Genomic DNA, 12,929 nt, shown 5'->3' on the forward strand with positions numbered 1-12,929 from the left:
GCCCACAGTACATAGGAGTACACTGGTATAACATTTCCGGAGGTCAACCTGGCAACACTTATCCAAAGTCTCAAAATTATACCCCTAAATCCCATTTCTTGGAGTTTATCCTAGAACAAGAATAAGTAATAATTGAGGATGTTGCAAGATAGCTACAAGGATATTCATTACAGGATTATTTCTAATAAGGAACTGAAAAAATATTGATAATCAAAACAGAGGATTGGTTAAATTATGGTACATATACCATATGAAAGGGCTTCCCTGGTGGCTCAGACAGTAAAGCGTCTGCCTACAATGAGGGAGACCCGGGTTCGATCCCTGGGTCGGGAAGATCCTCTGGAGAAGGAAATGACAACCCACTCCAGTACTCTTGCCTGGAAAATCCCATGGACGGAGGAGCCTGGTAGGCTGCAGTCTATGGGGTCGCAAAGAGTCGGACACGACTGAGCGACTTCATTTTCTTTCTTTCTTTCTATACCATATGAAATGAAATGCAGTTGTTATCATGATTAACAAGGAATCATTCCACATGAGAAGACCTTATAATACATTGTTTAATGAAAGACACATTCTCAATATAGATACTAAGACCCCAGAGTAGTTAAAAACCAATATATACATCCCCACCAAATAGTCTACCAGATCCACCAAATATGTAACCAGTCCACTAAATGTATCCACCAGAATCTACCAAAATATAAATGGTTAGCTTAAGATAATGGTTCTTTTTTGTATTTAGTTTTTTTAAAAAATTAATTTTATCCAATGAATATGTTGTGCTTTTTTCTGGTCTTTTTGTTTTGGAAAAATTGAAACATAAACAAAAAGTAGAAAAAGTTGTGATAACCCTCCTCTTCACCATCTACCCACCACTGAATTTCAGTAATTATCTATGACCAGTCTTGCTTCATCTTGTATTATTATTTTTAAAACAAGTTTTATTTACTTTTAGTTTTTTAAAGTCTGCATTGACAATATTGCTTCTGTTTTCTGTCTTGGTTTTTTAGCCAAGAGGCATGTGTGATCTTAGTTCCTTGACTAGGAATGGAACCCACACTACCTACATTGGGAGGTGGAGTCTTAACCACAGGACTGCTGGGGAAGTCCCATATTACTTTTTAATAGGAAAGAAAAACATCCCTGGAAAAAATTTCCAAGACTCTCATCTTAGAAGAGGTATGACTGTTCATTTCACTCCAACTACAGGACAAATAATAGGCTTCCCAGGTGGCACAGTGGTAAAGAATCCGCCTGCCAATCCAGGGTCGGGGAAGATCCCCTGGAGTAGGAAATGGCAACCTGCTCCAGTACTCTTGCATGGAAAATTCCAAGGACAGAGGAGCCTGGAGGGCTACAGGCCATAGGGTTGAAAAGAGTCAAACATGACTGAGTGACTGAGCACACACACAGCACACAGGACAAATAATAGACATTAGTTCAAAATTCATAGTGGTCCAGAGCATGGCATTTTTAATCATATCAAGAGCCGTTCTCCACAGACCGCAAACATTCCAGTCAAGACTGGCTTCTGGTACAAGTACAGAAAACCAGGGCTACCAAGTGAAGGTGGGAAGAGGTTGGCTTTTGTGATCTCACAGGGGTGGGGGTGGGGGAAAGAGGGCAGACAGAGGCAAAGGTCTCTAGGGCCTCAGGTCTAATCTACCGGAGTCGCAGGAGGAGCAGCACACAGGCTCTCAGCAATGGGAACGGGAGTCCCACCGCTGTCAGTCGCAGAAACTGGAGCGGCCTCTGTATGATGGTCCTTGGCTCAAGTCACTTCTCTGTGACCAGGAGGCACAGAGCCAGGGCCATACTGAGATAGTTAGAGGTTGTAACAGTAATATTGCAATAATATTAATAACAGCAACAGCTTGTAAACATACAGTATCTGTTCTGTGCCAGGTATTGTCCAAACACTATGTATATATGCACTCATCTCAGGCTATGGTTTTTCCAGTGGTCATGTATGGATGTGAGAGTTGGACTGTGAAGAAAGCTGAGCGCCGAAGAATTGATGCTTTTGAACTGTGGTGTTGGACAAGACTCTTGAGAGTCCCTTGGACTGCAAGGAGATCCAACCAGTCCATCCTAAAGGAGATCAGTCCTGGGTGTTCTTTGGAAGGAATGATGCTAAAGCTGAAACTCCAGTCCTTTGGCCACCTCATGTGAAGAGTTGACTCATTGGAAAAGACTCTGATGCTAGGTGGGATTGGGGGCAGGAGGAGAAGGGGACGACAGAGGATGAGATGGCTGGATGGCATCACCGACTCGATGGACATGAGTTTGAGTGAACTCCGGGAGTTGGTGATGGACAGGGAGGCCTGGCGTGCTGAGATTCATGGGGTCGCAAAGAGTCGGACACGACTGAGCAACTGAACTGAACTGAACTCAACTGAAGCCTCACAACATCTCTGAAAGGTGGGTGCTAGTATTAGCATTATTACCCTATTTTAGAGATGGGGAAAAAAGGCAAAAAATTAAAAAAAACCCAAGGTCATATGATTAGCAAGTAACAGAATCAGGATTCAAGGTTCAGTGCAATGAACCCGTCAGTGATTCCACTGCTTGAGATTCTGAGCATCAGAAATATTGCACCCCTGGGAAATTCCCTGACAATCCAGTGGTTAGGACTTGGCACTTTCATGCTGGGTCCCAGGTTTGATCCCTGGTCACAGAATTCCCATAAGCTATGTGGTGTGGTTAAAAAAAAAAAAAAAAATGCCTCTGAGCAAATATAATCCAAATCCAAAACACTAAATTCTGAAGTAGGATATCAAATTGTATACATTTAAAAACCTTTTCCTGTGATGACTCTGATTTTTCTATTGCTTTTCTCATGGTTTTGGTGCTGGTAGCACTTTGTCTGCACTTGGATAACTGGTCCCAGGGTTTGGAAAGGGATTTGTGGTGAGCAAAGAGAGAGCAGATGTAGTTCTACAGCCAAAGGTGTGTTGGGTGCCTCAGGCCCCCACAGGGCGTTCTTCAGCCCACTTTGAGGACTCACTTTGGAAGTTCTGGCAGCAGCTATAGAACTGACAGTCCACTTTTTTTTAAGGGTGATTCACAAGTTCAATATATTTATTGTGGTGGTGGTTACACAATTATATATCTAATACAAACTTCATCAAACTGAACACTTACTGGTGAATTTTGGGATTTAATTTTTATTGAAGTTATACTGGTTTACAACATTATACAAGTTTCATGTGTACAACATTATATTTTTACTTCCGGATGGCCTACAGTAAGCTCGCCACCAAAAATTTAGTATCCATCTGCCACCATCCAGTTGATCTCATTTACCTATTTCACCTTCTTCCCCACCTCCTGCCACTTCCTCTCTGGTAACCACTCCTCTGTTCTCTGTCTCTGTGCATTTGTTTTCTGACAGCTCCTTCTGTAACGGCATGCTGTGCATCCTTCTGGCTTTTCTTCTTCCTTCTTTTATTCTTTATGTTTGGCAGCAAGCAATCAGAATCTCTACTATCAGTGCAAATCTAAACCTTAAGAGGTCTATTATCTTCTTCAGAAGTCTGAGGGTGGTAGGTTTGACAGCTCAGTAGTATCATCAAGAACCTAGGCCTGGGGAATTCCCTGGTGGTCCAGAAGTTTGGACCCTGTGCTCTTACTGCCAAGGGCCTGGAAAACAGCCAAAAAAAAAAAAAAAAAAAATCCAGGCCTTTCCATCTTGCCACTCTGCCTCTTCATGTGTTAGCTCTTATCCTCAGGTTCCTACCCTATGGTCTCAAGATGGCCACCTCAGGGCAAAGCACCATTGTCCCTTTATCACTTAAACAGTAAAAAAAAAAGAAGAGGACAAAGGGGTTTCTTTTTCCTGTGGTTCTTTTTATTCAGAACAAGGACAAAAAAATTCTGTCCAAAAAAAAAAAATAAAAAATCTCAAGAGGCATTTGCTTACTTCTCATTGGCCAGGGAGAGGTCACATGACCATGCCTAGACCAGTTATTGGTAAAAGGGATGCTGGGCTGAGACCAATCAAGATTCATCTTCTAGATAAAGTCATGCAGCTTCCCTGAGCAATATTTGGCATCTGGGTGCAAGGAAGGAGGAAAGATGGCTGTTGGGTAGGCTGCCTTTCTTTTCCTCTCATGTTCTTCCTCCCAAAAAGCCTTAAAAAAGAAAAAAACACCAACCCTGCCCTCCCCTGGGGTAAGGTCCAGGTCACGATTGGAGAATAGGGGACATGGTTTGCTAATTGATGCAGTTCATGGTTGTTTTTTTTGCAGAATAATTGACCTTTGTATTTTCCTAATTCTCCTAAAGCCTCAGAAAATTCTCTAATTCCAAGACCATAAAAAAATACATCTGACCTTGTATTAGTTTCCTATGTCTGCTGTAACAAATTCCCACAAACTTGGTGACTTAACACAAATTTATTCATTTACAGCTCTGGAGGCCAAAAATCCAAAATCTGTTTCACTGGGCTAAAAGTCACGGTGTTGGTTGGGCTGGTTGCTTCTTGAGAATCCAAGGAGAGTCCATTTCCTTGCTTTCTTCAACTTCTGGTGGCTTCCTGTCTTCCTTGGCTTATGGCCCCTTCCTCCATCTTAACATGGGTTAACTGTACCAACAGCATCTGCTTCTGTGTATCCCACAGTCTTCTCCTCTGACTGACTCCTGCATCCCTCTTAGAAGGAGGGATGTGATTATTAATTCAGGATAATCTCCATTTCTCAACATTTTTTTTGTTTTGTTTTGTTTTCACTTTGTCTCCAAGATCTGAAACTGAAAGCCTTCAGTCAGCCATTCACATGGTGCAGGAACTACTGTAGCTCTGGAATGGAACCCAACAGCCCCACAGGCAGACTCAATATTCTTTTTTTTTTTTAAACACATTTATTTACTTGGCTGCATCAAGTCTTAGCTGTGACACGGTGGAATCTTCATTGCATCAAGCAGGAGTTCCTGCTGTGGCACAGGGACTCTCTAATTGTGGTGTATGGTCTTAGCTGCTCCTCAGCATGTGGGGTCTTACTTCCCCAACCAGGAATTGAACCCAAGTCCCCTGCATTTTAAGTCTTAACTGCTAAACCACCAGAGAAGTCCTTTGAGATTCTTAAATTAATCATACCTGCAAAGATCCTTTTGCCAGATAAGGTTAACATTTACCAGGAATTAGGGCCTGACTCGGAGAAGGCAATGGTACCCCACTCCAGTACTCTTGCCTGGAAAATCCCATGGATGGAGGAGCCTGGAAGGCTGCAGTCCATGGGGTCGCGAAGAGTCGGACACGACTGAGTGACTTCACTTTCACTTTTCACGTTCATGCATTGGAGAAGGAAATGGCAACCCACTCCAGTGTTCTTGCCTGGAGAATCCCAGGGACGGCGGAGCCTGGTGGGCTGCCGTCTATGGGGTCTCACAGAGTCGGACATGACTGAAGCGACTTAGCAGCAGCAGCAGCAGCAGCAGCAGAAGCAGGACCTGACTGTGTTTGGGGGCTATTAATCAGCCTACCACATACCCTAATACCTGATCCTTCAATCTCAAATGTTTCAGAAGGGGGAACTTACTAGGCAGGAGGGAGTTGTAATATTTTCTCAGTGACAGCTCAGCTGCTCGAAATTGTGATTTTGGGGTCTATGGCTTAGGTCTGTGGCTGATGCTTGCGGTGGTGATTTGTGCCTGAAGGACCAGAATGCCTAGCAGAAGGATGTCTTTCTTGGGAACCTGTTGGGGATGCTTTTAACTCTGTGTGTTTTATATTTTTGTAGATGAATGAATCATTTTTGATTTAAACATGTTTATGGAAGTGTGTGATTTCCCTGGTGGCTCAGTTGATAGAGCATCGACCTACAATGCAGGAGACCTGGGTTTGATCCTTGGGTTGGGAAGATCCTCTGGAGAAGGAAATGGCATCCCACCCCAGTATTCTTGCCTGGAAAATCCCATGGATGGAGGAGCCTAGTAGGCTTCAGTCCATGGGGTCGCAAAGAGTTGGACATGACTAAATGACTTCACTCACTCACTCATGGAAGTGTATATGGAAGAGGTGGCAGATCCCATTAACATGAAGTAACTTCCGTTAAACCTCATGCCCACATTAGCTTCCTCACAATTTTAATGAGTCCTCCATGTGGAGTGATGATTCCATGGGACACCTCAGGACATTATGTAGAATTTTTGTAGTGAACTTACAGACCACTTGGCCCATTTTCCTCTCCCTGCCTTCCTTTCCTTCCTGGTTTTGGTGATTTCCCTTCTTTCACGTTCTCTTAGTGTCATCTTTCAGATATTCAAAGCCTCACATCCAGTTTCCCTTGCCATTTCTCAGCTCCTGCTGAGTATCTCCCCTGGGCAGTGGCTTGTGACTCTAGCTAATGTCTCCCCTACAGCCTTGCCCTACCCCTTGCAAATAGAAGCGAAGTTTGGGGCAGAGCGTGTGGGGTCCCAGGCAGAGTCATACCTTAACTAGACATGGTATATGCCAGGGACAAGTCAGTGAAGAGCTTGTAAATGCTTAAAAACTCACTCGTCAGAAAAAAAATAAATCTGCTTTGTAGGATTTGCCAATTTTCATGATGCAGACACACCCACTGTGATCTAATCCAAGCTGCAGAAGTGAGGTCACCCAGACCTTAGAGACGGGAAGAGGTGAGCGTGCTGCAGGGCCAGTGCAGACACGGCCTCATGATGCAATATTGTAATAGTCCATGTCTTCCAAAACAGAGTCAGACAATTTCTCTCTGGAATTTTTTCCAATGGAAATCTTCCATGCGCTCACAATCTCCCTGAGTCAGTATTTGGGGCAGGTAGGGGTATGATTAGAAGTCAGCTTTGATTTGAAATTGCATTTTGCTTTTTCAGCTGTGCTGGGTCTTCATCGCAGTGCATGGGCTTTCTCTAGTTGTGACACATGGGTTTTTAGCTACCCCAGAGCAGGTGGGATCTTAGTTCCCTAAGCAGGGATCAAACCACTGTCCCCTGCATTGGAAGGTGGATTCTTAACCACTGGACCACCAGGGAAGTCCTGCATTTTGCTTTTAGTCTTTCCCATTGTCCTTCCTTCTTCCTTATATGAAGGCATGCTGGCTTATAGTCACTTTTATAGTGACTTATAGTCACTGGCAAGATGGTCACCAACTTGGGCTTCTCTGGTGGTCCAGTGGTTAAAAATCTGCCTGGCCAATGCAGGAGACATGGGTTCGATCCCTAGTCCAGGAATTAAGATCCCACATGCTGCAGAGCAACTAAGCCGGTGTGCCACAACTACTGAGCTCACGCCCTAGAGCCTGCAAGTGGCAACTACTTAAGCCTGAGCACCCTAGAGCCGGTGCTTCACAGAAGCCACTGCAATGGGAAACCTGTGGATTGCAACGAAGAGGAGCCCCACTCTTGCCACAACTAGAGGAAGCCCACTCGCAGCATTGAAAACCCAAGCGTAGCCAAAAATAAATAACTAAATGCATAATAAATACATCTTGAAAAAAAGAGAAAATTCCAACTTAATGTAACATCTGAGGTGAATGAGCTGAGCTATCTTTTCATCAAAGAAAGGGGGGTAGGAGATGTGAGCAGATAGAGCATGTCAGTATGTCACAGAGAATTCAGAATCCAGTGAATGGTTTTGGCCGTCTTCTTAAATACTTGTTCCCAAATCAAATGAACGGATTTATTTCTCTTCCTTTCTGCAGCCCCACACACAGCAAGGTAGGGCACAGTGAGTGACAAATTGCCCCAAAATGCTCTGCAGGAGGGAGAGGCAAGGTGGCCAGCAAATCTACAAACTGCATGGGAATCTTAAGTGACTTAGAATTGATTAAACACTCAACCGTGACAGGAAATGTGGCCGATAAAGTCGTAAAGTAATCACAGTCATGAAAACCCCACATGTCTGGGCCCAGTTCTGCCCTGTGGTATCTGCTGTGCTGTTTTTATGAGCCTGGCCCAGAACACAGCCAAGCAGAGGTGAGAGCCGGAGGGCACCCCACTCCCTGGGAAGCGAGGCGCAGACAAGGGCATCCGCATGTTTATTTGGTTGAGCTGCGGTCTCACCATTGTCTGCCTTGTTACCAGTTATGACATGTGCCAGGGCAGGCTTTGCCCCTTCATTCCGCTGGCATTTGTTAAAACAACATTTACCAAGATCTGATCTGGATCTGTCTTTTGGTCTGCCTGTAACTTTCCACTTTAGGGGAGATGTAATGAGGAGTTTACAAGTCTTAATTTCACAGCTTTGTAAGAACAAGGATTTTAAAGCATAAACCCAGGAGAAATTTTTTAATTTATTGATTTAAAAACAGATTTTATTTTTTGGCCATGCAGTGCAGCCTGTGGCATCTTAGAAATTGAACCCACACCTCCTGGGGTGGAAGCCTGGGTTCGTAACCACTGGACCACCAGGGAAGTCCTTGCAAGAAATTTTTTGAAGAGGAGAGGAAGAGGGGAAGGTGAGTTTCTGTTCTTAACTACCTACCTCCTGGGCATTGTGCCTTTGGGTCCTTGATATCCACTAAAGGGTGACAAGAGGAGGAGGAAAAAAATTATTGATTGATATTGCTTAACAGAGATATCCAGCCAAATTCAGGACAAGTACAGTCTATCCTAGGTGGTATGCCTGTCTCCTACAACAGGCCTAGCACATGGTAAGTCCTAAACTAGAATTTGTTGTATGAATAAATGTAAATGATTGTTTTTGAAGATGCAAAGAAATAAATGTTTCAAAAGCATTTTTCTATGTTTCTGCGCCTGAGCTGGCTAGGCCACAGGCCCAGAGTTAGGGCCGGCAGAAGGAAAGGTCTACAGAATTGACTGAGGTACTCTCTTCCATTTTGTGAGGGAGGCACTCATTTCGGTTTTGTGCAGGTTTCCAGGCTGCACCTGCTGGCATGATCCTGAGAGAGAGTGCTGTTCAAATGTTCTAAATATTGTGCTCCAGCTGCCTCACTCACCTCACTCCTAGTTCTCTCCCCGCCCCAACTTAGTCCATTTAGAACCAATAAAATACATCTTTTAAAAAATTATTTCCTCCTTGGGCTTGGTCCATTGACTCTGCTCTGAGCCCCAGGGGACATGTTTCAGGGAGTAGAACAGGGGCAGTTCCTACCTGGGAAACCAGTGACCACATAGACAAGAGCTATCAGGTAGACCTGGGTTTACTTAGCACTTACTCTGTACTTAGATAAGTCCATTAAATTCTGGAGCTTTCCTGCTTCCTCAATAAAATGCAGATAATACCAGCTTCACTGGCTATTGTGACCACTGGGAATAATACCCAAAAAGCGCTAAGTGCAGAGCCTTAGCAAATTGTAGGTGCTCAATACATAGGAGTTTTTGTTGTGTTATTATTATTGGCGATGCTGGCAATGCTGTCTGGCCAACTCTTTAGGTGAGTTAGAGATAGAGTTAGAGATAGTTAGAGCACACATGTGGGCTTGTCAAAAAAAATAAATAAAATTCACAGCAGCTGTGCAGGAGGAGAGAGGCCACAAGTTTGAGCAGCCCAGGTAGAGCCCTATGTGTCAGGTGCTGTGCTGGGAGTTTTCCTGTATTTTCTTTAGTCCTGACCAATGACTATCCTCAGTTAATTCTGTACATTTGTGGACAAGAGACTTCTAAAAAATATTTATTTATTTGAGACTTTTTAGTACAAGTATGTCCCACACAACATTTGGGATATACTTATACTAGCAAAAACACTAATTAATTATTTACTAAAATTCAAATGTAACAGGACACCCTGCATTTGAACTGGCACACTTCGGAGGGGAATCTTTAGTCCAGGGACTCTGAAATGCGGCCCACCTCTGGGTGTGCCTCTGGAATGCACGTCTGCACTGTGGCCTCAGGCTCAGCGCCCCGCCCTAAGAGCAAGTGAACTTGTGAAGCTGTCTCTGATTCTTGTGGCCCCTGGCTCTCTCCTCCCTGCTCCTCTTTCCTGAAAGCTTTCCCTACTGCATGCAGGAACAGCGGGCACGGCTGGAATGTGCCTGACAGCTGGCCATGCAGATGGGAGAGCCAGGATGAAGAGAATAGGCTTAAAATATGGAATAGTCAGCTGGCCCCCTGCACCTCAACCAGACTTCCTGGGAAATGCTAGCAGCTTTCTGGGCTCACCACAGTTCCCACCAGCCCTCTGTCTAGGGGCTCTACTCTCTGCTGTGTGTTTCATAAGAGAACAAAAAGAGAGAGGGCTCTTGTTGAGAACTTTTGCTTATGGAAGTGGAACTTTCAAAATATGCCCCAGGTTCCTTAATGGCATTGTGACATTCTGCATTATGTTAATGGATAATCCTCAAAACATAGAGGGGGAGTGTTAAATTATGACTGTCATACAGAAATAAAAATGAACACATGTTAGACTTTAACTCTTTAAGAAGGAAACTGGCCTTATGACCAGTTCAAGAAGTAATAAAACCCACAGATTTATATGGGGTAAAGAAATGTTGAAATGAGTGAGCAAATGGACATAAAATTAGCTTCAGGGGTGTTATAAACTGAGTTGTATCTCCCCAAATGTTAAAGTCCTAACCCTGAGGTACCTTGAACTGTGACTGTATTTGGAGATAAGGTCTTTAAAAAGGCAATCAAGTTAAAATGAGGTCATCAGAGTGCCTTAATCCAATATGACTGTTGTCCTTATAAGGAGAAGAAATGAGGACACAGACCCACATAGAAGGAGAGCCCTGAGCCAAGGGATTGGGGGCAGGAGGAGAAGGGGATGACAGAGGATGAGATGGCTGGATGGCATCACTGACTCGATGGATATGAGTCTCAGTGAACTCCGGGAGTTGGTGATGGACAGGGAGGCCTGGCATGCTGCGATTCATGGGGTCGCAAAGAGTCAGACACGACTGAGCGACTGATCTGATCTGATCTGAGCCAAAAGGAGAAGGTGGCCATTTACAAGTCAAGCAAGGACAGAGGCCTCAAAAGAAACCAACCCCAATGACACCTTGATCTAAGACTTCTAGCTTTCAGAACTGAGATAAATTTCCCTTGTGTAAGCCACCCAGTTTATGGTACTTCGTTATCATAGCCCTAACTAATTCAGTGGGAAAGGGTCATTTGAACATAGATAATCAAGAATTAATTTACATCCCAGTTAGCTATTTATAACTTATAGAATTGTAAAATAGCTCTGTTAGAGTCAGATAATCTAGTCAGATTAATAAGACATTTATGACTACAATCAGTAAACCACAGCTTGTGGGTCGAATCCAGTTCCACCACCTGTTTTTGTAAATAAAGCTTTATTGGCACACAGACATATTTACTCCTTTTCCTTGTCTGTAGCTGCTTTGCCACCACAAGGCAGAGTTAAGTAGTTCTCATCCACAAAATCTAAAATATTTACTATCACGTCTTTTACAGAAAAAATTTGTAGATCTTCCTCTAGACAATGCATCATTTTGCACTGAAGTATAGTTTCCCTATAGTTGGAATGCCCTTCAAGGTCATCCAGTCCAGCGGGGTTCCAGATTTTGAAATCTCATGTGTCAGTAAAATTTCCAAAAAATACATGAGGGGTGGTCACTGGTCTACATTTTTTACTTCTGTGAAATATCAACTACTTCATAAAAGGAGAAATTTTAGCTCCTTGATAAAAGAAGATATTTTGAAGAGCATAGTGCTTGAAAAACTTGCTACGTTCTCCTTTCTTTTTTTTCTTTGAGGTTCTGTCAAAATTTTGCCACCAACCAGCTGCAGTTCATGGTCTGGATTGTGGAACCAATAATCTGGCCCAACCTTAGGCACTAACTTCTGGCTCTGTTGAGAAAGACCCTCCAGCCTCAGACCAGGAGTCCTGGACTTAATCCTGGTACCCAGGCTAATTTATGCCTTTTGGCAGGCAAGGAGGTCCTTGTATGCTTAATCGGTTAGCCGTATCTGACTCTTTGTGAGCTTTTGGACTGTAGCCTGCCAGGTTCCTCTGTCCATGGGATTCTCCAGGCAAGAATATTCGAGTGGGTTGCCATTTTTCTCCTCCAGGGGATTTTCCCCACCCAGGGATCAAACCTGCACACCCTGTGTCTCCTGTGTTGCAGGCAGATTCTTTACCTACTGAGCCATCAGGGAAGCCCCCAAGGAGGTCCTTTTAGTTCCATTCAGTTGCTCAGTCATGTGCGACTCTTTGTGACCCCATGGACTGCAGAACGCCAGGCCTCCCTGTCCATCACCAACTCCCAGAGTTTACCTAAACTCATGTCCATTGAGTCGATGATGCCATCCAACTATCTCATCCTCTGTTGTCCCCTTCTCCTCCTGCCCTCAATCTTTCCCAGCATCAGGGTCTTTTCAAATGAGTCAGCTCTTCGCATCAGGTGGGGCCAAATTATTGGAGTTTCAGCTTCAACATCAGTCCTTCCAAAGAACACCCAGGACTGATCTCCTTTAGGATGGACTGATTGGATCTCCTTGCAGTTCAAGGGACTCTCAAGAGTCTTCTCCAACACCACAGTTCAAAAGCATCAATTCTTCTGCTCTCAGCTTTCTTTACAGTCCAACTCATATCCATACATGACTACTGGAAAAACCATAGCCTTGACTAGATGGACCTTTGTTGACAAAACAATGTCTCTGCTTTTTAATATGCTGCCTAGGTTGGTCATAACTTTCCTTCCAAGGAATAAGCATTTTTTAATTTCATGGCTGCAGTCACCATTTGCAGTGATTTTTGGAGCCCCCCAAAATAAAGTCAGCCACTGTTTCCACTGTTTCCCCATCTATTTGCCATGAAGGGATGGGACCAGATGCTATGATCTTAGTTTTCTGAATATTGAGCTTAAAGCCAACTTTTTCACTCTCCTCTTTCACTTTCATCAAGAGGCTCTTTAGCTCTTCTTCACTTTCTGCCATAAGGGTGATGTCATCTGCATATCTGAGGTTATTGATATTTCTCCTGGCAATCTTGATTCTAGCTTGTGCTTCATCCAGTCCAACATTTCTCATGATATACTCTGCAT

Source organism: Bubalus bubalis, chromosome 1 (assembly GCF_019923935.1).
Source record: "Bubalus bubalis isolate 160015118507 breed Murrah chromosome 1, NDDB_SH_1, whole genome shotgun sequence".
In the NCBI taxonomy this organism is placed as follows: domain Eukaryota; kingdom Metazoa; phylum Chordata; class Mammalia; order Artiodactyla; family Bovidae; genus Bubalus; species Bubalus bubalis.